At 43.5% G+C, this 25,859-nt stretch overlaps 1 pseudogene; it reads left to right on the top strand.

Annotated features, from left to right (window-relative positions):
* Positions 1 to 8,442: 8,442 nt before the first annotated feature.
* LOC106986818 (U6 snRNA-associated Sm-like protein LSm1) lies at positions 8,443 to 8,818 on the top strand (annotated as a pseudogene).
* The last annotated feature ends 17,041 nt before the right edge of the window (positions 8,819 to 25,859 follow it).

Raw genomic sequence — 25,859 nt, 5'->3', positions numbered from 1 at the left:
CAAAACAATAAGCCAATTCTGTCAGTTTCGAGGAGAAAAAAACTCACAGATGATTCTGGACATTTGGTGCTGTGTAAATAAAACAGTTTGATTGAGCAACTTTTTCTGCAGTCAATAACGGGTTTGTTTCCACCTGAGGACATAGAGATACACAAGCCATTCCTATCCCCCTGACCAGATGAGAGCAAAGGAGACCGGGACAGCTGGCCAGACTCAAGGTAGCAAGTGCGTTGGCTCCCCAACGTGAGGGAAAATGTTCCTACCAAGCAGTTAGGTTGCATGTTAATACATTTCCACTGCAGCAGAAATGATGTTACAATTCAAACATTACCAACCAGCAACGCACACCAGAATGACATTCTCTGGGTTTTAGGGAAACAGGAGACAGGAGCTCCATGGGTCCATTCTGAGTAACAAAAGGAAGGAAGAAGCTTGGCCGGTTTTGACCATCCATATTCCCCCCGTCCCGTCCCCCAAAATACACCACCACCATCATCATTGCTCTGCTAATGGAAGTCACTGGTTTTGCCCAATACAAATCTACAGAAACACTCCCAAGTTTTATTTTTTTGAAAAATAAGCATTTACTAAAAAATTTGACCATTGAGGAGAAATCTAGATATATTTCTAGATTTCTGAGACACAATCACATTGTTTTCATGATTTTACCAGAAAACCGAGGTGAAAAGAAAAAAAACCTCTCAAGACTCCCATTCCAGAGGCAAAGACAATTCCAACTTTCACTGTTTATGAACTGAACGCAATGACTCAGGCTTTTCTCTCTGTCACAGGGCCCCTGCCTTGAGGCGGGGTTGGGGGGGTGGGGTGGGGAGTGTGGGCAGCAGACACAGGCTACAGAGGACGAATTAGCAGAATTTGTTCAGATGTGGCTTTGTCCAATCATTTCTGAATGATGGGGGTGATCCAGATACAAATGAACTAGTGTCAGTTGGGGTTTAGTTGATGGAGGAAAAGAAAGACACTGTCACTACCCAGTTACCAGTTACTGACCATGACGATGAGTCGAGACCCAAGGTGGACAACACGAGAACAGAGGAGAAGAATACCCAGTCCTCGTCTCAGGGACACCAAAGAGCAAAGGAGGCTAAGACACAGGCAGGTGCAAAGTTAACAGCAAAGCCAGCCTGCATGCACGAAAAAGGCCAAGTCATTCGGAATCTGACATCACAGGAGCTCTTGGGGAGAGAGTGCTGTACAGGGCTGTGAGAGCAAGCCACACAGGGCAAGCTGAGAGGATGCTGGAGGACTCGGGAGAGGACAGAGGGTGCACCACCAGCAGTGAATGGGCCCGAGCAAAACTTCAAAGCTGCAAGGTAGGGATCTGTATGGCGGGGGGTGGGGGGGGGGTGGCTGTGGCAGCAGGGAGACCAGTGTAGATAAGACGCAGAATGGAAAGGTGGGGACCCAGCAGGCAGAGAGATAAGGTAAGCACCAAGGGGAGGGATAGAGGGGAGTACAGGCTTCTGTCCCCAGGCGGGATCCAATCTGATCCGAAGTCATATATATACATTTTCCCAGCCAGTGATCCCACCTGAAACCCCTCAGTAGGCCCAACTGAACTCTGTCTGGACTCCACATTCACTCTCCAAAAACACACAGGCCAGCTGGCTTAAAGTTGTAATGCATTTTATTAGAACTCAAACCTACTCTCCTTTGCCAAGCTTCAAATCATATAGACATTTTGGAGGAAAGAGAGAGCAGATTAACAAATTGTCTAGTAAATCCCAAAGTAAAGTCCAAGCCCCCTCTCCCCACTCCGATTTCCTAAGATAACTGATTCTCATAAAGCCATGGCATTCACTGCCCACTATTCATCTTTATTTTCAAAGATCACAAGGGGTATACAAAATGCAGGGTGCAGACTACCTCTGACTCTGTTTGGTGAAAGGTTTGCCCCCAAAATAACAAAAACATGTTATTTTATTAAAAAAAAAAAATTCAAAGCATGCATGTTCCAGATTCCCAGTTTGAGTGCACGTAAAGAGAGACTCAGAAATTTAGTAAATGTGAAACCTTATCCATTTGCCAAAATTCTATTCAGAATACTCACCAGCCCAGCTTTTGGCAGACTTCTGGGTTAAGAGGGCTGGGCCCATAGGAAAGCTGAGAGTGAGGAGTTGCCCCATGGCCTGTGGTCACTCACAGGGCTTGGCGGCAGGGCAGGCGGGAGCCACACGTAGGCAAGAGGTGGGTGGGTGGGGGGTGCTGGCCTGGCAGGGCTGGAGCTGTAGAGACCTGACCCAAAGAAGGTGACCGAATGTCCCAAAGACTCATCACTCCGTGCTGATACGGATGTTATAAAGCGTCATGATTTTTTGGAAATGGCTCCCAATGTGATTTCATGGATCCAAGTTTTTTTCCTCTTCCCCGCATCCCTCCCGCCAGGCTAGACAACGAAGCTGGTTGCCCAGAGAAGGTGGAAAAAGGCCTCGTAGAAGGTCGCAGAGCAGAGAAGCACCTACCTGAAAACTGAAGTAGAACCTCATCCGATGCTAGTGGAGGGGCTGGAAGAGAGAAAAAAAGTGCAGTGAGGGTCAGGCATGAATTTCTGGCTCTCTCTAGTGGTTGGAACCTCTGCGGGCAGAAGAGAAATTGGTAGGGTCAGCTGACAGGTGTGCAGGGAAACCCCAGCAACAGCAGCTTCCTCCTGACTCCCCAGGGCGCATCTCAGGAAAACCAGAGTGCCCGCAGAAAAACCGTCCTTAGGCAAGGTGTTCCCCGAGGCACAGGGCAATAAACTAGAAGTGCCTGAGGAGTGGTCCAGGTGGCCCAAGAGAGTACTGCCTCCTCATCTCCCACTGCCCAAGGAATGTTGCATAAGGAACGGAGAAGCTTCCTCCCTCCAAGCCCCAGGGTCACTGGCCATGCTCTGCCTGAGCCGAGAACACAGACGACAAGTCCCCCCACCCTCAGCAGTGGGCACTTCAGCAGTGGCACTGGTGAAGCAAGAGGCTGGCCCAGGACAGGTGCCCAAGCATGTCAGCCGGAGGCCTAGCGAGCCCATCAAAGCCAGAGATGTGAAGACGTCCTGCGCCCGGGCACCGGGAGATGTCCTCCTGCCCACTTTCCTGGGCAAGAGGAAGAAGAGCAGAAGAGCCCACGTGGAGGGAAGTCACAGACCTGAAGGAGAGTATGCACTTTAATTGCTTTATTTCCTGGGGTGCAGGGAGGGGGCACTCTTCAGACTAGAAGAAATCATGCTGCCTTGGGTGGGCAAGGTTAAAGACTGCTCGTACTGGGGGTGGTATTTGTCTTTTTGTTGTCATTACTCTTTTTCCCCCGCCACTGGGAGGAAAGCAAAGATGAGACTGGTTCTGGAGGAAAACATTGTAAAGCCTACATTTTCCTGCACATGTTAATATTTGGGAGTAGCATTTCAGCCCCTTCACCACCTACAGGGTCTAAAGGGCCCATTATGGACAGGCGCACACGGCAACAAAAATCTCAGGACTGCGCCACTTGGCACAGTCCCAGCTGTGGCGGCACCTCTGTCCCAGTGCGGGTCCAGCTGTGGAAGGAGGACTCTGCCGGCAGCCACAGGCACACACAGGGGCCCGGCCCTTCCCAGAGCAGCTCGCAAGGGGTGGGGAAGGATGTCCAGCACCAGCCAAGCCTTCAGCTCAAGGAGGAGTGAAGTTCCAGGCCGGAAAATAAGAACAGACTCCAGTGTATAATCTGGAGAGACTAGCTCAAGTTTCCACAGGAAAACAGCAGCTCAGTGGGTCGTCCCACATGGGACATTCACAGCAAGATAACTTCAGCGGCAGCACCCACCCACTAAGCCAGGCTGGACCCCCAAGGAAACAAAGGCCGCTGATTCCCCAGAAGTGCCAGCCCCCTTGCTCTCCCCTTCCCCAATCTCCCACCGATGCGATAAGATAATGCATTCAAAAGCACATCGTAAACCGCAAAGTGCTATACTAAAGCTGGCATAATTATTAATATTAGCACTGGGTTGTTTTTTTTTTTTTCTTTTCAAGGGAGAGAGAGATGCCAGTATTTGTGCATTGATAAATCATAAAAGGCTTCCTGCCTGAGCCTTCTCCCCTTGTTTCTTTGTCTGTGAACTGCTCAATCCTACCAAATGAGTCCTTTTATTGGGGATGTTGTTCATCAGGATGGACAAACAGCTCCTGCCTGTCCCAGCACTGGGGCCACGGGAGGCCTTTGTCAATACCTGCCCCGTGGGACTGCGCAGGACCAGAAGACATGCCACCCTTGCGCTGATGTGGAAAAGAAGGGGTGAGCGGTGTGACTTTTAAGGAGACTACCACTCATCGCCCGCACGTGAACCTCACCCTGGAGGATTTTCAGTCAGTTTCTTCTCATCTCCTAACCCTGCCGGTGTCCATTCCGAGCTCCAGATGTGTTCAGTGAAACAGTGCTTGGCTGATCAGCTAGTAATTGCTCAACAGCCGATAGGCTCCTCAAATCCATAAATCAGTGCTTGGGCTCAAAGCCCAGATCTTGGAGGGGAGATGTTAGACTCCGAGGCAGGAGGCCTGAGTTCTGGTCCTTAATGGCCACAAGTTTCATGTGAGACTTTGGAAAAGTCCTCTCCCTGTTTTAGACTATAGTGTCTTCATCTGTAAACTCAAGAAAGGGGATAAAAGAATTTTTGAGAGTGTGAACCCACACTCTAGGATTCCATCTATCCACCTGCTCGCCTGGACAAAGTGAACAAAACAAACCCAGATAAAATAATGTCCAACAACTTAGCAAAAAGAACAGCCCTATTCTTAATGAGATTCCAATGAGGTTAAGACTGATTTTTATTAGATTTTGCAAGTATTTAATGGTATTAGACTATTGTTGGTAGGATGATTAAAAATCGCGAGTGAAATGTAAGTAAATGATTCATTTAAGTCTGGATCTAAAGAAGTAACAGAGCCACCAGAAGGACCAGAGTGTGGCCAAATAGCGGAGACAAGGGGCTGGCAGGAAAATGGGTCCCGGGCGGCAGGGAATGCACCGTGAGCCTTTCCATCTGCAGCCTCGAGAATGAGAACAAAGAACAAGTGATGAATCCAGGTCTTTGAACCCTGATGATGACCAATACATGTGTATCTCTGACTCACATGGAATCGGAATTTTCAAAACCTTACAACACAATTAATAGTAAATTCACAGTCAGCATATTGTCACTTCAAGTGTTTGATGATTTGAAATGTCCTGCCTTGACTTACTTATTCTGCCCTTGCACATACATGCACACACTCCTTAATCACAATAGCACAGGGCCGAGCAGCTTCCCAGACTCTGCCGTGGGACGTCACAGCATAACGTTTGGAACATGGCGGGGTGCTCCATTTCACAAGCGTTAGCAATGATGTGATGATGATGGCGGCGGTGGTGGCCGTGATCACAACGATCACAAGGAAAATAGAGAACATGAATCGGGGAGACCTAGCCTGGATGAGAAATCAGGGAGTCCTTCCCTGAGGGGGTGACGTCTTGACAAGCAAAGAGGAAAGAAGGGCCCCCACCTCCACTTGCAGGCAGACCAGCGTGGCTACAGATTGGCTGCCAGAAGAAACTGCCATGGTGTGATCCTAAGTTTGTCGGGAGCTTCTCCCAGCAGCTGTCTCTATCCACGCTTTGAACTTCACCCCTTCTTATTGAGTGTCTAGCCTCACCTCACCTTTCCAACCTGCATCTCAGCAATGGTGAATGTAGGATCCCCTGGAAACTGATTTTAGAAATAAATCTTCAGTGTGAGTTTGTTTTCAGGGAATCTGTCTCTTTCTCTAATAGCAACATATTTAATCATGAGCAACCCCATGAAGCTAGTAGCATCAGAATCCACACTGAACATGTAAAGAGGCTGGGGCAGGCATGAACTGGATAACTGAGTGCTCTTTTAAAGAAGAGGAAACTGGCACATAGGAAGGCAAAACACCATGCCCATGTTCATGTAACCTGCAGTCATTTACAGGACTGAGATATAAACCCAAGTCTGTCTATCTCCCAGAACTGGGTGTTACAATAGTGTCTCACTCTCCATACACTTTATTCTAAGGGTATGAGTCTTGCCCACAGAGCTGTGAGCTCTACAAGGTCAAAAACATTACCTGGTTTGTTCATTGCTCTATCCTGTAGCACAGGACTTGGCTAGGGTGTTAGGTAGCACCTCACCAAATATTCATTGACTGAGTGAAGAAATGAGTGAATGAATTCTGTCTCCTTCAGGAGGTGCTAAAGGAAATGAAGGGGAATGTGTTTCTGTGGTGCTTATACATATATGAAGGAGAAAGATGGTTGAAGCATGGTTTTTAGCAACTCAATTAGGAGAGATTTAAACAAGAAACAGCAAGCCCTTCAAGTATTCATACACAGGGTATTCCATAACACTTATTGGTATTCTACATGATCAAAGAGGCTGGGAAGAAAACAGGGGATGGTAAGATACCCTAGAGATGAATGCAAAGGAAACTACTGTCATCTTTAAGCTGGAGGGACAAATAAAATCCAGAGTCACCTGAGCTGGGGGCTGGGATCACCCAACAGAGGCTGAAAACCACAGTGAGCCAATCTTTGAGGAGCTGGGGCCGCGACACTTGCAGCCTCTGCCAAGCACTCTATCAACTCAAGGCAAAGGGAAAAGGAGGGAAATGCATAGGCTTCTCCCTTCTTGCCTTCAGTCTCCCTCCAGTGTCTCTCTTTGACGAAACCCAAGGGAAGTCCGCTGACAGGGGGGCCTCGGAAAGCAGCCATGTCAACATCCCATGATACACAGCTGGACAGGGGATGGAGGAAACAGGCTCTGGGGCAGCAAAGGGGCTAATCCTAAACCAAAGATTTTTAAAACTATCTCTGGGCAGAGGAGAGGTTAATCTTCTTCATAGATTTCTTACAAGATGGCAGACCCGGGAAGAACAGGAGGGAGACATTTGGAACAAGCGTGAGAAGCAACCACCTCTCAGTGTGGAATCCCTGGCTGAGATAGTTGAAAGATGCAGGTTTAGGTGGGGGGTGAAGGGGGGGGCTAGCTTTAGTGTGAGACGTTTTCTCTCATTCACATGAGGGTGCGGCTTCCTGGGAGGCCCACTGCCAAGGGTGCCTGTCTGTTCAGGAACACAGCCTCCAGCTCATCCATTCAGCCCCCATGTCCCAGGGAGAATGGCCCCTCAGCCATGAGACTAGTTGATTTAAGGGAGTGAGCTCTGTGGTCTGAGTAAGGATCCACTGTTCTGATCAGTCTAAGTGTCCTACTGTTCCACAAAGGATTCCCCAAACCAAATCATAGAAGACAGATTGACTACCAAGGCTACAAGGACCCTGTGAGCCCCTGCATGATCCTATCCCACTCCCCACCCCTACCTCATACTCTAAATAAAGTAATTGAGGGCCAGGAGTTGAAAGAGGCTTCACCATGGTCATACTGTGATGTAACAATAGAGTCAGAATATCAGCTCAGGTCAGGGTTCACAGAAGGGCCAAAAGAGGCATGATGTATGGTGTGTGTGTGTGTGTGTGTGTGTGTGTGTGTGTGTGTGTGTGTAAGTTTGAAATGGAATGCCTCACACCAATATATAGTGAAAGATGGTAAGCTTTATTTCACAAAGAATCAGTGTTAGAGTAAACTGAGTGATCTGATTGAGAATGATCATACTTGGCACATTAATCTGAATTTTAAAATACAAAGTGGTTAATACTTACAAATTATATTCAATAGAGTTTTTTTTTAAGGTTTATTCCTTTTTCAGAGACAGAGAGACAGAGTGTGAGAGGGGGAGGGGCAGAGAGAGAGGGAGGCACAGAATCCGAAACAGGCTCCAGGCTCTGAGCTGTCAGCACAGAGCCCAACGCAGAGCCGAACTCACGGACGGCGAGATCATGACCTGAGCTGAAGTCGGACGCTTAACCGACTGAGCCACCCAGGAGCCCCCATATTCAATAGAGTTTTATAATTTATTGTTGAAGGTGTTGAAGAAGCCAAAAGACCTTTTCAGCCCCCAGTTGGCGGTGTCTCAAAACATGCAAGAGATAGTTAATGTGCCCTGGCCTTGGGACATGTCCTGGAAACCACTTTTAAAAATAAATCTCTAGGGGGTGCCTGAGTGGCTCAGTCAGTTAAGCTTTCAGCTCGGTTTTGGCTCAGGTCATGATCTCAAGGTTTGTGAGTTCGAGCCCTGTGCTGACACCATGGAGCCTGCTTAGGATTCTCTCCCTCCCTCTCTCTGCCCCTCCCCCACTCACTCTGTCTCTTTCTCAAAATAAATAAACTTTAAAAAGTAAAAAACTAACAAATCTCTAGAGGGGTTTCCAGTAGGCCTCGGCTGCTAAAACTGGGACAGACATGCTATTCCTGGTCAGGGTTCCTGTCCCAGTCTTGCCAGGCGGTAACTACGGTAGGAAGAAGGAGGTGTTAGATGCGCTAGCTCACCTCCACTCTACACTACAGTCTTATCTCAGCTCAGAATGAACTATATGCCCAGCACCACCAGGCTCACCAAGGACGTGGACAAAAAGCACTTGATCTTGCTTTGAGACGGAAGGACACTTATTAGTTTTATAAGAAGCATTGATAAATTTGCTAATTTAGTGCTACCTTTCAGACTTTGGAGCATATTTATTGGGTGAAAAAGTACAGTGATATTCCTCAAGGGATTTTTGTGGTCAGAAGAGGAAATGTGGTCCTACTAAGAGAAACAGACTTGGAAATGCAGAGCGATACACCCCACCGGCAAGTGTCCGTTGAAGAAATCCTGGGAGAACAAAGGGTAGAGGAGCAGACCAGGCTCTGAAGGATCGGGGTCTCTCCATTCCTCAGGCAGATACCCTCAATGAGCATTAAGTCAGTTAGTTGCTCAGAGGCTATTGCTCTTGGGGAGAAGGGGCAGTCACTGAATGAAAATGACATTCTGGCCACCTCACACATTTGACTGGAAACTGTAGAGTTTTGAAAACTCGTTTTTGTTTTGATTCTTTCATATGTGCATCATGAAGAAATCATGTGGATTTTTTCCCCCTTTTTAATGGCAAAACCATTGTTTAAAAAAAAAAAAGTGGCTGGGGCACCTGGGTGGCTCAGTCGGTTAAGCGTCTGACTTCAGCTCAGGTCATGATCTCACAGTCCGTGAGTTCAAGCCCCGCATCGAACTCAAACCCCACTGTCTGTGCTGACAGCTCAGAGCCTGGAGCCTACTTTGGATTCTGTGTCTCCCTCTCTCTCTCTGCCCCTCCCCTGCTCAAGCTCTGTCTCTCTCTGTCTCAAAAATAAATAAAAACATTAAAAAAAATTTTTTTTTCAAGTGGCATGGGCTCCTTTCACACATCACTGTGGAGCCAGCAACTACTTCTTCATATTACTCTTCTTGTCCCATATTAGCATTACAGGAGACATCCTTTATTATTATTATTATTATTATTATTATTATTATTATTTTGAGAGACAGAAAGAGAGTGCAAGAGCCAGCTGAGGAGGGGCAGAGAAAGAGAGAGAATCCTAAACAGGCTCCACACTGTCAGCACAGAGCCTGATGTGGGGCTCGAACTCACAAACCATGAGATCACGACCTGAATCAAAACCAAGAGTAGGTCGCTCAACTGACTGAGCCACCCAGGCACCCATTAGGAGACATCCTTCATTTGCTTGTAAATAAAATATGAATCTCAAAATTCAAAAACGAACAAACAATAAATCTCTAGAGTCTTTGACAGAGAGCAACTATAAAAGCTAAATATATTGCATAAAATAGCTGTTAAAAGTCATCAGAGATTAAAAGCAGGCAGGACCTTAGATGCCAAGATTCTGGAGAAAAGGGAAATGCAGTGAGTAAAACCTAAGTTTCCCTCATGTTTTCCCTTCCGGGCATTTGCCAGTTCTCAAGGAGTAGCCAGAACATAGGGAACCCTTATCCTGGAGGAAAAGCCTGTATAGAAATAAGCCAGGCATTCTGTATTTGATTTCCCCTCAAGGAATTTTCTCATTCCTAAGCTTTCCACATGATAGGCAAGCAGCCAAGAAACTAAGCAGTAAACAGCTTCTAAAAGGCTGAAAAACCAGTCAGAGTTTGAGCAGTCTCCAAGTGCTAAGGAGAAAAAATATTGATGTTTACAGCCCACCAAAGAGAAGACATTGCCATGAATAACCTAGATTTTTATTGAGACAGATGAAGGATTATACCCTAAGAGACAAGACAAGCCAGGCAGAGACCAGCCCTCACAAAGCCTGAAATACAGCTTCAAAGTATCTCAATTCCTGACAGGATCAAGGTGTTCTGCCTGCTAGGAAAAAAAAAATTCCTTTCCAAAGGAAGACAAAATTATCCAGACCCTCAGTAATTCTTCGTTCTCAATATCTAGCATTCAATCAAAAATTATACAGCTTGCTAGGAAATAAAACCAAATTAAAAAACAAAAGACTGTAGAAAAACATATAGGTGACCCAGATACTGTAGTTATCAAAGACTATAAACCTAGCATTAATATATTCAAACAAGTAGATGGAAAGATAGAAACCTGGAATCCATTCTAAAAGAAGCAAACAAAAATTCTAGATCTGGGAAATTTCATAACTAAAACTAAGGGTTCAATAAATAAGCAAGAGATAGGTTTAACAGCAGATTAGACACAACAGAAAAGAGAATTAGTAAATTGGAAAATAGATCAGTAGAAAAATATTCAAATTGAAACAGAAAAAAACAGATTAAACACACATATACATATATATATACACAAAAAGAGGGACAGAGAAAGAAAAAAGAAAGAGGAAAAGAGCATCAAAGATACAGTGAAAACAAAGATACAGTGAAAACAAAGATATAGTGAAAACAACCCGCATGTGTGGAATTTGAATCCCAGAAGAAAGCAGATGGGCCAGGATCAGTATTTGAAGAGCCAAATACCAAGAATATACAGATTCAAGAAGCATTAACAAACACAAGCACGCAAAATCAAACAAAACTGCACAAAGGCACATTATAGTAAAGCTTCAAAAACTTAAAGATAAAAAGAAACATCTTAAAATAGTCAGGGGAGAAAAAAATTCAACAGGAGCAGTAATAAGACCCATTGTACACAAACAATAGAAGGCAAAAGACAATAGAATGACAGAGCTAAAAGGCTGTGGAGGGGGAGGAAGTAACTGCCAGTCTAGAATCCTACATCCAGTGGAAATACCCTTAAAAATGAAGACAAATAAAAATGCCAAGCAAATAAAAAATAAGAAAATGCATTATCAATAGATATACATGAAAAGAAATACTAAGGGAAGTTATTCTGATAAAACAATCCCACTTGGAAGAAAAGTAATGCAGAAAGCAATAGAGAGCACCATATGTGGTAAATATAAGAGCAAATCAAAATGAGTATTGACTATTTAAAACAACAAAAATTATTATGTCTTATGGGATTTCAAATGTATAAAGAAGTCAAATACATGATCAAAACAGGAGAAAAGGAACAACGGAGTTGGGTAAATGGTATTAAGGTGTTGTAAGGTCCACATACTGTCCAGGAAGTAGTAAAATTATTAACTGAATAGTAGATTCTGTGAAGGCATATGGTGTATTTATAGCAGAGTTAGGCAAATTATCACCCACATCCAAATCCAGCCCAAAGCCTATTTTAAACAGCTTGGGAGCTAAGAATGGTTTTGCATTTTTATTTTTTAATTTTTTAAGGTTTATTTATTTATTTTGAGAGAGAGAAAGAGAGAGAGCAGACATGTGAGCAGCGGGGGGAGGGGCAGAGAAAGAGAAAGAATCCCAAGCAGGCTCTGCACTGTCAGCGCAGAGCCTGATGTGGAGCTCAAATTCACTCACTCACAAACCATGAGATCATGACCTGAGCCAAAATCAAGAATCAGACGCTTAACCCACCTAATCCCCTAACCCAGCTTTGCTACCCGAGTGCCCTGGTTTTGCATTTTTAAAGAATAGTTGAAGAAGGAGGAGGAGGGAAAGAGGAGAGGGGGAGGAGGGAGTCAGAGGCTGTGTACGTCCCTCTACACCTAAAATATTTACCATCTGTCTCTTCACAGAAAAAAAAAAGTATGCCAACCCCTGCCCTAGGGTAACACTAAATAAATAATAAAAGAATTTATAACTAACACACTAATGGAGGAATTAGAATATTGAAAAGCATTTTATTAAAAGAAGGCAGCAGAAAAGAAAACAAGAACAAAAACCAGATAAAGCAAATTTAAAACAAATAATAAGATGATAGAATTAACAGCAAAAAATTTTGGAATTTGTTAAACATAAGTGGACTCAATTATCCAATTAAAATGAAAAGACTGTCAGACCAGAAAAACAAGACAAAACAGCAAGACCCAACTATATGTTGCTTATGGAAGACAGACACATAAATATTGAAAGTCAATATGCCTAGGAAACACTAACCAAAAGAGAGCTGGCTTATCTATACTGTTATCAGACAAAGCAAGAGTTTAAGGCAAGAAGTATTCCCAGAGATAAAGTGAAGCATTTCACAATAACAAAAATTCAATTCAACAGGAAAATTTAATAATACGAAATGTCTATGTATCTGAAAAGAAAACTTAAAACATGCAGAGCTCAGACAGAACTAAAGGGAAAAACAAGTAAATCCAATAGCATAGTTGAAGATTTCAAATCCATTTTCAACAACTGATAGACTAATCAGACAATGAATCAGTCAAGATAAAGGGGACTTGAACCGCCTGATAAACAAACTTGACCTTGTTTACATATGTAAAACACTGAACCCAACAAGAGCAGGATTACATTATTTTTTAAATGTTTATTTATTTACGGGGGGGTCGGGGGGAGGAAGGGGCAGAGAGAGAGAAAGAGAGAGAATCCCAGGCAGGTTCCATGATGTCAGTGCAGAGCCTGATGCAGGGCTTGATCCCACAACCCCAGGATCATGATCTGAGTTGAAATCAATAGTCGGACACTCAACCAACTGAGCCACCCAAGCACCCCAGATTACATTATTTTCAAGGGTTCATGGCACATTTAACAAAATAAACCATATTCTGAATAACAAGGCAGATGTCAATAAATTGCAAAGGATTGAAATTAAACAGAGTATGTCCTCTTAATAGAGTGGGAAAAATCCTAGAAATAATATGAAACACTTAAAATCCTCAAATGTTTGGAAATTATTAAGCAACACTTCTAAATAACCCATGATTCACAAGCCAAATCAGAAATTAGAAATTTCCATGGAAATTAGAAAATACTCTGAACTGGATAATAATGAAGAAGAAACATGTCAAAAATTTGTAGCATAGAGCTTCAACTAAACCTAAGGAAACAATTTAGGCCTTTAAATATATATTTTAGAAAAAAATAATGGTGGAAAATCAGTGATCTAGTGACTACCTCCAGGAGTTGGAAAACAACATCAAATTTAAGGTAAATTAATTAGAAGGAAAGAAATAATAAAGATATGAGCAAAAATGAAATAGAAAAAATATAGAATAGAGAAAAATAAACTAAGTCAAAAATTGGTTCTTTGAAAAGAATAGTAAAATGTACAAATCCCTGGAAAGATTGATCAAGAAAAAAAAGAACACACTATTAATATCACTAATGAAAAAAGGTGTCATCCCTAGAAATTCACATAGTCATCAAAGGGGCAATGAGAAAATAACTACAAATAACTTCATGCCAATAATTTTATAATTTAGATGAAATGGACAAATTCTTTTTATAAAATCAAAACCTGAAAATATTGACACAAGAATAATTAGAAAGTCTTAATTATCCTATCCACTAAAACTAAACATTGCATTCCCTTGATTCAGCAATTCTACTCTAATAGATATGCCTACCTAGGTGCACAGAAAAATGTGTAAAAAGTGTTCATAGAGGGGAACCTGTGTTCAGTTGGTTGAGCGTCTGACTCTTGATCTCAGGTCATGATCTCGTGGTTCATGGAATCAAAGCCCATGTTGGACTCTGTGCAGACAGCATGGAGCTTGCTTGGGATTCTCTCTCTCTCTCTCTCTCTCTCTCTCTCTCTCTCTGTGCCCTCTTTTACTCACTTTCTCTCTCTCTCTCTCTCTTTCTCAAAATAAATAATCTTTTTTGTTTTGGGTTTTAGAAACGTTTATAGGGACACTATCCCTAATAGATAAAAACTAGAAAAAAAACAAAACAAAACTAGAAACTACCCCAATGTCCCTCAATAATAGAAAGGCTAACTATACCATAGTATCGTCATACAATGGAAATACTATATACAACAGTGTAAAAACTAAACTACTGCTATAGGCAACAACATAGATGAATTTCACAGATGCTTATGTTGAGTGAGAAAAGTCAGATACAAAAAGATACATACAGTACTCCCCCTTATCCTCAGGGGTATGTTCCAAGACCCCCAGTGGAGGCCTGAAACCATGGATAGTATCAAACCTGCATGTAATATGTTTGTTTTCCTATACATACATACCTATGACAAAATTTAATTTATAAATTAGGCACATTAAGGGGTTAATAACAATAACTAATAATAAGATATGAGAGTAATAACAATATACTATAATAAAAAGTTATGCGAATGTGGTCTCTCCCTCTCTCTCTCTCTGTTTCTCTCTCTCTCAATAGCTTATTGTACTGGATTCATCCTTCTTGTGATGATATGAGATGAGGAAATGTCTATGTAATGAGCTAAAATGAGGGGCACGATGTAGGTGTTATGACATAGCATTCAGCTGTTATTGACCTTCTAACGGTATGTCAGGAGGACTATCTTCTTCCAGACACCAGTTGACCTTGAGTAATTGAAACCACAGAAATAGAAGCCTCAGAAAGTGAAACCATGGATAAGAGGGGTCTACTGAACTGTGTGATTCCATTTACATGGCAACACAAATATATTTTTGACAGAAGATAGATGTTGACTGCTCTGTCAACAGAGTGTCCCTGTGGAGGGAATGCTGGGCAGGGCACACGGGGACTTTAGGACTGTGTGCAGTGTTCTCTGTCTTGATCAGAGCGTGTTCCCTATGTAAACATTTATCAGGAGGCATCCTTGATATTGTGCACTTCTCTGAATGTATAATGACTTCATATTTTAATCTTACAAATAAATACTAAGTAAGTCTCTGATGCAATTTTGTTTCTGGGCGTTTGTCTCTTTCTAACAAAAATCAGACAGCAGTACAGCGTCTAACCCCAATACACTCTTACAAATAGAACTTGAGAGCATTTTAAGAGCTTCCAACCTAGGATCGTACCTTTCCTATGCCTTTATTGGAAGAATGATTTCTCTTCTACTTGGGAATAAACCACTCTCTATGTTCAATGGATTCATAGCATAAGGAGGACAGAACGTAAGATTAGAAGAAAAGGGGTTTACCCCATGCAATAATTCCTATTAGAGGGGTCAGCCCATCCAAGCAAAGGTACCTAAAAGAGGAGCCAGCAAACAATTCTGAACCTTCTAACTATTGGGCTTTCAAAAATGGGTACTTACAATAAAACCATCCGGGCATTCATTATTGAGTGTATGTGTCACCCCTAAAGGATCAGAAGACTGCTCAATGGTGCCTTCCATGCCAGAGGGGTGGCCACTTTTACAGAGGGATGGACTTCACCAGACAAGCCCTTCCAAAAATAGGGATTTCTGGGGAGGAAAGAAAATCTCACTGGAAGCAAATTAAAAAGGTAAAAAGATAAAGTTGTTTTTGCCATGGTAACTAAGGTTTGCCCATACCTAGATGTATTTCGTTGACTGAAGTGGTTTTGTGGGTGTAAGTGATTTCTGAAGAGCAAATTAAAAAGACTTTTTATAAGTCCCAGTAGACAACAACATAGTATTAGCTAATGGCACTTGCCATCTCTAAAATAATTACTTTTGTAATAATCTGTTTATTAATGAAGTGATCTGCAAAATGGATAATGGTTTCTTAAGATTTCAGGCACAGAAATTCTTCCTTCCACTTCATTTTGCTTTTTTTGCAAAAGTATACCATGAAGTAACTCAAAATTTGCTGACAGATTTTAAGTACAATAATTTCAGAAATGCATGTTCAAGCAGGTTGAATAAACCCATATTTCTTGTATTGTGCCCTTAAATTATTCCCTCTGGTGATGGAAATGTTCTAAAATGGCTTGTGGTGATGGTTGCACATCTCTGTAAATTTACTAAAATTGATTGAATTGCACACTTAAAATGGGTAAATGTTATGGTCTGTAAATTATAACTCAATAAAGCTGTTTAGGAGAAAAAAGGAAAAAAACAAAATCGACTGAACATTTAAAAAATTATTTCCTCTGTCTCCACCCTTTTGTCACAGGAATGTTGAGTGTTGAGAAGGAAATATTCCAGGGAAAGATGGCAACTATACAAAAGGTAGGTGCAAGTGTGGAGAAAGGAAGATCTAAGAATCCTAGTGGACCACAAGCTAAACAAAAAGCTCAAGTCAGCAACAGAATGTTACTTTTAAGAAATCAAGTCTCCTGTTGGGAAATGTTTCACTAAGGGTCAGTGAACACCCAGCCAGTGCCAGGCATAAAATAGGTTTTTAGTAAGGGCAGTTTCTGTCCATTCTAGCCCGGTGCATAAACAATTTATTCAAAACCTTTCCTTCTAGACTCTAAGGTGCCCAATCAACACCACCCTTATTGCATAAGCTTGATAAAAGCCACCATCACACTGCTGTACGAACCGTCTAGAAACCACCCGCCAGGAGGGCCAGCTGGGTCCCAGCAATTGAATAGAACTGGACCCCATGGACTCGGGGCTCTTCCGTCCTCTCCAGCCAAACAGCCACGGCTCAGCATCCCAGTCAGTTCACAGGGTCCACCCCCAGCCAAGCCCTTCCTCTACCCTGTGGAATCTCTTGCTGGCAAATAATTCCTGGTGTCGTCGGAGACCCCCTCCCCGACACGTGCCTGGGGCCTCTCTCCAGCCAGGCTAGGCTCAGCTCACCCCAACTCAGCTCTGACCCAGGGCCCAGCCCGGCACCATCAAGCACAGTTGAGAACTGGCTACAGGTGGGGTGCAGACAGTGACGACACACTGTGTTCCTAATGGTCAACTGGGAGTACCCTGGAAGGATGACCCGAGAAAGGCATGACATGCTCATTGCTGCACTTATTGTCCCAGAGCGGCAGCTAGTGGCAGAGCCAAGACTAGAACCCAGGGCCTTTGACTTTGGGTCCAGTCTCTGCCACGAGTTGGTCAGGTGACCTGGCGCACAGCTCTGAGCCTCGGGGTCTCATGTGTAAACAGGACCACTGGCTTGTCTCTCTCTCTCAGTTTCACAGTGGGGTGGATGAGGCTGTGGATGTTCAGATGTTGGAAGAAATGTTCCAGCCCAGAAGTCCTCAGCAGGAGACACCTCCACTGCCCATCGCTGCAGGGACTGAGCTCCAGTGCTGGGGGAAAGCAGGCTTCAACCAGATGCTGCCACTTTTACGTCTGCCCTGGGACCTAAATGCCACCGCCGCAATGCTGCTCCCGCTGCCTTGCTGAATCGCTAGGTTCTTAACCTGCATTTCTGGGAATCTCTTTACACTCTGCCTGACAATGCTGTTACTTTGGGTTAAAAACAAACTTTTACAGCTGTGTAACCTTTAGTCTACAAAGATTGTCAGATCTGAATTCAGAAAATAACACCGTTCCAAACTCCTGTAGCCGAGGAGGCCCAAGGTGACAAAATCCAGGAGGGGGAATTGCTACAGGCTGGGGATGCTGAGGAGAAACCAGGGGAGGCCAGTTTCTCCGGCAATTCAGAGTCTCTGACAATTTCAGAGTCGCTGGAAATGTCTGACTTAAGTGACGTTTTAGAAAAACAAGCTGCATTAATGTCACCACTAAATTAACACCATTAAATACAAATGATTATTAGTGCTCAGAATTATGGGCTCTAAGAATGATAATATTACGTGCACTGCAGCATCAGGCTGGTAACAATCCCAGCTTTTAGAGTCAGCTCCCAGTTCGAAGCCCAGCCGCACTGTTTTACGGTGGTGCAGTGTGTTACTTAACCCTCCTGCAGCTCTGATTCTCCATCTGTTAAGTGGAACTAATGCCCAAATCTTCAAGACAGTGAGGGATTAAATTAAATGAGACGATATACACAAATCGAGCTTGTGGTCGACACAATGAGAATTCCCCCACCCCCGCAGAGATGTCATCATCCCGTTCTCCCAAACCTGTGGGCATGGTACCTTGCAAGGCAAAAGGAACTTGACAGATGTGATTAAGCTAAGGCCCTTGAGATGGGGAGTTGAATTTAGATTATCTGGGTGAGCCCAAAATAATATAACCACAAGGGTCCTTCAGAGAGGGAGGTAAGAGGATCAAGGTCAGAAGAGATATGATACCAGAAGCAGAGAGAAAGAAGGGTAGACAGAGATTTGAAGACGGTATGCTGACTTTGAAGACACAGGAAGGGGCCAGAAGCCTAGGAAGGCAGACAGGCTCTTGAAGCCAAAAAAGGCAAGAGAAAGGATCCTCCCCTAGAACTTCCAGAAGGGACATAGCCCTACAGACACTGTGACTTTGGACTTCTGACCTCCAGAACCATTTGTATTGTTTTAAGCCACTAATTTTCTAGTAATTTGTTACAGCGGCAAAAGGAAACTAATACAGGGCTTTTGAGCCCACTTAGCACTGGGCCTGGCACGTTTTAAGTTCTCAAAAAAAAAAAAAAAAATGACAGCCGGTATTAGCAGCTACTATATATTTGGAAGGACTTTTACTATTTATTTATTTATTTATTTATTTATTTATTTATTTATTTATTTACCTAGTGGTCAAATACCCTTCATTCCTTCCATGATGTCCCGCTGAGGGACTTTCTCTTTCCACTTGGTCATGTCCCTTGACAAGTGCTCCTGTCTCCTGAGCAGCCCATCCCTTGGGACAGCAGCAAGATGGTTGCAGGGAGTTCATGCTCACATGGACCCAAAATCGGCCCAACAGAGACCCCGTGAAACCTGCATGGGCCCCTCTGCTCCTGTCACCCTTCAGATAACTGCACACAGGACTCAGCTAAGCCCAGAGGCCTCACAGCGAATCTCTGAGTCCATTCTGGGCTTTGAGCAGCTGAACCACACTGCTCATTGGTGCCACATTCCCGTATTTTTCTCTCAATCCGAAGCTACTACATCTTTAGCCCTGAACCCGTGCAGGTGGATTGTTTGGACCCGCATGCTTGATCCTACCATTTGTCTCTTTCATCTCATATCTTGGTGCCCCGGCCTATTCCTTGGGCCTTGTTATGCCAACTAATGCATTCTCCACATGTCACCTGAAGATTGGTTAACTATTCACCAAGTTATCTATGTCTGCATCGCTAGTAAAATTGTCAGATGGAACAATGATTGTGGCCTTTCACTAGAGATTTACTTTCACACAGGTAGATCAGCATCTTCCGGTATGGCCATGAAACAGTTCTAAATTCACCTACTATGCATACCAGCTGAAGTTACAATTTGCTTTGTCTTGTGCACAAATTTCTCATGAGATTCCTTGACAAATACTGAGCTGAGGTATGCTTTGCCTCTACCATAACTAATACAATTCCCTGACATAGTAATCTAGCAAGCCTATCACCAAACTGGGAATATCGTTACCTTGTTGTGACTTGCTCTTTAAGAAGCTGCATGGGCTTCTAGAGGATTCTCCATTTTTCATGTGCTCACAAATCAACCTTAAATACTCAGCTGAATGACGTGGGTAGGATATCCCCCCTTTTGTAACGTGCAGAATCATCCCCTCTCCCCATTAAGAAAAGCTACATTTTTGCTTCTCAAGTGTTCCATTTTCTCTCCCAGTCTCCATGCTTCTTAAAGATTATCAGCAGAGACTCTACAGCATCAGTGGTGAGTTCTCTACTCCCTGGAGTGTAATTTGTCCCGGCCAAGAGACTTGAGCTCATTTACAGCAGGTTGGCGCTTGTTATAATCTCTTTACTCATCTTGAACTTCAATTTTCTCTTACCACAGTTTTCTTTTTCTTTTTAGTCAGTAGATTGCTCTCCTTGGCAAAGAAGAAAGAGGTAAAATTCTGCTTTCTCACTGCCATTCCAGAATGCAAATAGCATCATGTTACTTGGTCTGCCACTCACGAGTGGTGGGCTCCTCTTTGCCCTACATCAGTGACTCTCAAACTTCTCTGGGGTACTTGTTAAAAAGGCAGATTCTCCAGAGAATTCCTCTCTCAGAAGTCAAGTCAACTGCTGTATTAGTTAGGGTAACACTAGCTGCAAAAACAAACAAATCCCAAAATTTAGAATTGCTCAGGCACAATAGAGTTTTATTTCTTATTCCCATGAAGCTCAAATATTGGTGTTTCAGATCAGTGAGCGACCCTCTCTAAACAATAATGCAGAGACCCAGGGCTTCCTCAGTGTTGTTGCTCTGCCTTCTTCAACATGTGGCTTCCAAGATCCCTGTGCTCACCTTCATCTACATGGAGAGAAGGACAAGGTAATGGAGAACATTCAGGGCAGTTATTAATGGGTCAGGTCTGGAAATGGCACGTATTTACTTCCATTCATATTCCATTGACATGAGTGCACCTAACTCTAAAGAAGACTGGGAAATATAGTCTAAATGAAAAGGAGGCTGGGATGTGTAGTCCAACTGCAAAGGAGCCTGGGGAGTATAGTCTGACTGCAAAGGAAACTGGGAAATGTAGTCTAATCCAGGAAGAAGAGAAAATGGTTAAGGTGAACAATCTGTTGATGTGGACATAGGATTGGGCTTGGGGGAGTCTGCATTTTCAGAAGCCTCCCGGGTGTAGGACCCCACTTAGACCAACACTGCCCTGTGCACCCCCAATGCAGAGCCTCTCTAGCCCATCTTTACTCTCCACCTTGCTCTAATTTTATGAAACACCAGCAACTTCTCCGGCCTGCCCTGCTTGCGCACTTCTGTGTTTTTGGCAATTCTTGTTCTCATCTTCCTCCTACTGTTCATTTGGCAAAATCCTGCTCATCCTTCAGGACTCAGCTCAAGTGTAATCTCTTCTGTACAGCCTTCCCTGACCTGCCTGCCCTCAAGTAGCACTGGCAGTATCTCTCCTAATGTCCCTGCTCTACCTGCACTACATCTCATTATGGCACTGATCCTGCTGTATGGCATTTGTTTATAGGAGTGTCTTTCTGTTAGACTCGGAGATCCTCGAAGGCAATGACCTTTTCTTAATTATTATCTTTGTATCCTCGGCACCTGGCACTTTGCCTGGTACATAGTGATTCTCAGCAAGAGTTTGCTCTACAGAAATGTTTAGTAGGAGACAACTTCCCACAATCACTGGTCGGGTCCTTTCTTGATGTTCTTCTCCTGTCAAATAAGAAAAGCTCTTTTTGTTACCCTTACAATGTTGCTGCCCTCAGTAATTAGACTTCGTAGAGTCTATGTGACCCTACTAAACTGATGCCCCTTCTCTCCTTTGCCAGCTGCACTCGAAGGTGAGGTTTCCAACCGCCACTCTGCTTTCATCAACAGCTGCTCTCACCTCATCATTTTTCTTCGAGAGCACTTGCAATTATACTGTAAGAATTCTATCAATAAGAATTCTTGAGACATCTTCCCTTTTGGAGTCTCACATCATATTCTCTGATTTTGTGTAGACCTTCAGAAGCCTGAATTACTGAAAACCAGTAAAATACGTCCTACCATGTCCACTTATCCCCTGTGTGGAAGTCATGGGGGCTAAGACCATTGCAGTGGTAGTCAGCCTCCAAAATGGCTCCCAGTGATCCTACTTCCTGGTATGCACAGCCTTGTGTCCCTTCTCACACTAAACTTCTGTTGGTCTATATTGTCCATCTGAAGTTAAGCTATAAAAGACATTGCAGTTTCTGTCCTGTGTTCTCTCTCTTGCTCGCTCGCTCTCATCACTTTCTATTCAAGGAGAAACTGGATGCCAGGTCTTGAGGCTGTCCTATCAAGAAAGCCACATGGCAAGGAGTTGAGGTCTCCAGCCAACAGCCATGCAAGTGAGCTTGGAAGCAAATCCTGCTGCCATAGTGGAGCCTTCGGATAACCGTAGCTTCAGCCTCATGAGAAATCCTGAGGCAGAACCACCCAGTCATGCTGCTCCTGGATTCCTGACCATCAGACACTGGGTAAGATAGTAGATGCTGTGTAAGCTGCTAAGTTTTGGGGAAATGTGTTATGCAGCCATAGATAACTGATACAGTTGGGCTTCTGCCTCTCATTCTAAATTTACCTTCCAGGATCTTTTCGGTCAGACTTCCCTGGCAGGAGAGGTACACCCAGAGCTTTCCAGGGCCAGGTACCTGCTATATGCCTAGGTCGTGAAAAGGCACAACAGGACATCCAACTTTGATTCTGGTTTTGAAGCATGTGTCCAGAACGAGCCAGCTGTATCTCCCATCTAGCCATGGGTTGCATCAGATTCCATACTGACAACAGGGGCATCTGCCTGTCTCTTTATGTGTCTGCATTAAAATGCTTGGGCGCATGATTCACCAATTTTCATATCCTTTGTTGTAAGGAACACAAGAAACAATTTTAAAAGGAAATTTCAAGACTTGGAACAGTGTCCAGCACATAGTAAGTGCTAAGCTAATATCAGCTATTGTTGATATTTTCATCAGCACTATGTCATTATTTCATATACTGTCACCCCAGCTAACATCTCTGTTGCTTTTGAACAACACGTGCACATCTACAACCACATGTTAATCTTCATTCCCAGGAAAAAGAGCCTTGATTATAATGATGAGGTCATATCTGCAACCCTTTTAAAACCCTAAGTACAGGGGGGCACCTGGGTGGCTTAGTCGGTTAAGTGACCAACTTCAGCTCAGGTCATGATCTCACTGTTTCCGAGTTCAAGCCCCACGTCAGGTTCTGTGCTGACAGCTCAGAGCCTGGAGCCTGTTTCAGATTCTGTGTCTCCCTCTTTCTCTGCCCCTCCTCTGCTCACGCTCTGTCTCTCTCTCAAAAATAAAAAATAAACATTAAGATATATATGTGTGTGTGTGTGTGTGTGTGTGTGTGTGTGTGTGTATCTGCAGATTGGTATAAAATATTTCGGATCCGAAATATTGTTCTGACTCCCTCCAAGCCCTCCTAGGTTTTTCTAACCTGCCTCTTCTCATGTTTAAGTTCTGGTTGTTTTCAGTGAAATTTTACATTAGCCAGAACTCTCTGGCTAATTTTGAAATTGACCTAAAGCTACATTGACATTATCAGGGGTTTAGACTTTAGCCAGAAGATACTTGTTGCTTTCTAGGAAAATTCACAGCCACCTAAAGGAAACGTGTCTGATTTGCAGCCCCTTCCCTGAATTGGCAATAAGTAAATCTATAAAGGATTGAAATGTTTTTTTAATGAAATCGTCGGGTAAATATTTTTCAAAGGTTTAGAAGTAGTGAAAAATGTTAACATAACAGGCCTGTAGTGTTACACTTTTCCACGTTTGTCTCCAAAAGTCTAGAGGAGAAACCTTTTATCTCAACAATACTACATTCTTCAATTTATAACAGTCTCTGATTTTTAAGTAGTTTCTATTCAAAACATCTTTTATTACCTGATACAAATGTGCCTTCAGGTAACCTAGCACATGTGCCCTTTTTTTTCCTTAGAGAGCCTAATTGTAGAACCCATTCATCTTGTATGCTTGATGTCTCTAACCCCACCTCCTCCCTTTGGATTCTGTCTGTTCTATTTATTTCCTAAATGTCTCCTTTTGCCCCATGTTTTAACCTGTAAGTTGCTCAAGACCTGAAAGTAAGTAGGTGACAAGCCTTAAATAAATAAAAATAAATGAATGTGTTTTTGACCAGTTGGATATGAACAGAATTTCTAATAAATCAGCCACAGATTAAGTATCAAAGGGGAAAGCTTCACTTAGGGAAGCCCATACGTCCTTTTGGAATGCAAACTGGCAAGCCCTTCTGTTAAATCATTTTGAATTTTCATATATCATATTTTCTTACAGCAAGATGCACCCAGACCAGATGATGACTGTTATCACTGACTTTGGGCTATATTTAAGGCCCGTAGTAAATATTCTGTAGGTACCCTGAGTTCAGGCCCTATTGCTTTTTACTTCCTTGTTGCCTCCAGTTCCCTGAGGACAGAGCCTCTGGGGCCAAAGTGTTGACAATCATGTTCCCACTGGGCATAACCTCACAGATCCCTCCTCCTACAAATTCCTCCTCCCAGACCCGCTTCACAGAAAGTGTATGCAGCTTCACAAACGCTAGTGGGGAGAAGTGTGAAGATGAAATAAGGGTCACATACTCCAAAATAGCTGAAACTATTAGATACATCAAATATCTCAGATTCCAAGAGTATGTGGAGCTTCATTCCCAACACCTCTGTCTTTGGGAAGAAGAGTGAACTTGTCCCCTGGAGGAGGGGCTGCCTTTTGCTTTTGCGAACATGACAGGCAGCCTCAGCTCTGGGGACGTGGAAATAAACAATAACTCCTGAGTCAGAGCTGTGGACCTGACCATGCTCATTAAATAGCTAATGAAAATGGGATTTGCTACCAAAGGCTCTGAATTATGATCCTCTGCCTCTGGCTGTGCTCCCCCCACAGCCCATGTGGACTGTGATGCCCTCTTGGGCAGCCTGAGTCCTGGCAGAGGACAGAGAGCATGAGGGTCTGTGTCCTGGAGATAGTCAAAGCAGGGCAGTCACCTGCCCTGGACGGTCACTGTCCTGCCTCTGGCCCAATTCAGGGCTTCAAAGTGACCACACTAATGACATGGTCCTAGCCCTAAGTTCTACTGAAAACTCAGAAGATCAAAGACAGTGGTACCAGTGGATTCTGGAGTCAAACAGGGAACAGGCAAGCCCTTTACCTCTTTATTCTCAAAAACAGCTCAAAAATATGTGTACGCAAAGAACTATCAGGATGCAACCTTCTCCCAAGTCTCCCGAATTTTCCCTTTAGTGAACCTGCTTCAGTGAGTCAAAGAATGCTCTAACACTCCAACAAAACTCTCCTTACAACCTATCCTACTAATCATTTCACTCTCTGAATTTTCTCTGGGTTTTCTTTTTTCACTCTCATGGGGAAAACACTGGCCCCTTCTTAAATATCGAAAAAGGTCAACAATTCACTACCCAATAAATATGTAGGGAGGAACAATTAAATCCATTTCTTTGACCACCTTGTTTGAAGAATCTCTTCATCAATGGGGACAGTTGCTCTCTTAAAATGCCCAAGCAGTGTTTCCTGACAGTTTGGGAATCAGAACCACCCAGGAAAATTGTTAGTGGCTCTAATTAGCACTCTGCCACCTGCAAAAAAAAAAATGGTACTAAAAAAAGGTGCTGAATTCCTGCCATCGAGAATGAAAAAAGAGGAGAGAGAGAGAGATCACTGGCTTTATTCTGAATCTTAGAATCTAATGGTCCATTGATTTGGGCAGAGAAGGAAAATACACTATCATTTCCACCCAAAGGAAATGACTGTTAACAACAAGTCATGTTGCAGAAACTATCATACCATGAGTCCCCCAGTTGAGGGATCCTACCTCCTCTGCCCTCCCAGCCCCTGCCTTCTGTTCTGGCTGGTCTGTGCTCCTCTGCCTCCCATGAAAACCTCCGCACTCCTCAAGTCCAATCTGAGGCTGACTTCCTCCAGGAAGCCATCCTGACCCTCCCAGCTCTTCCAGGCACCCCCTAGACCCTACAGCACTTGTAGTCTTTTCCCCACAACTGATCACTAAGTTATGTTTCTTGGTAACAACCACTCTTACCTTAACCTCTGTCAAGAACGAGAACCAAGTATGGTATTCAGCTGCCTCGACCCCTTTTGGGAAACAAACCGTCTCATTACATCTTCCCTGTATTCTGGAGCACCCAATACAGAGCTGAGTGTGCAGGAGGTCCTCAACAAACGGCTGATTGAATGATGAGCATGTGCTTTTGTGACACATCAAAGAGCAGGGT

This window comes from Acinonyx jubatus, chromosome A3 (genome assembly GCF_027475565.1).
Source record: "Acinonyx jubatus isolate Ajub_Pintada_27869175 chromosome A3, VMU_Ajub_asm_v1.0, whole genome shotgun sequence".
Classification (NCBI taxonomy): Eukaryota; Metazoa; Chordata; class Mammalia; order Carnivora; family Felidae; genus Acinonyx; species Acinonyx jubatus.
The sequence above is the reverse complement of the archived record's forward strand: the minus strand, read 5'-3'. Positions and strand labels throughout refer to the sequence as shown.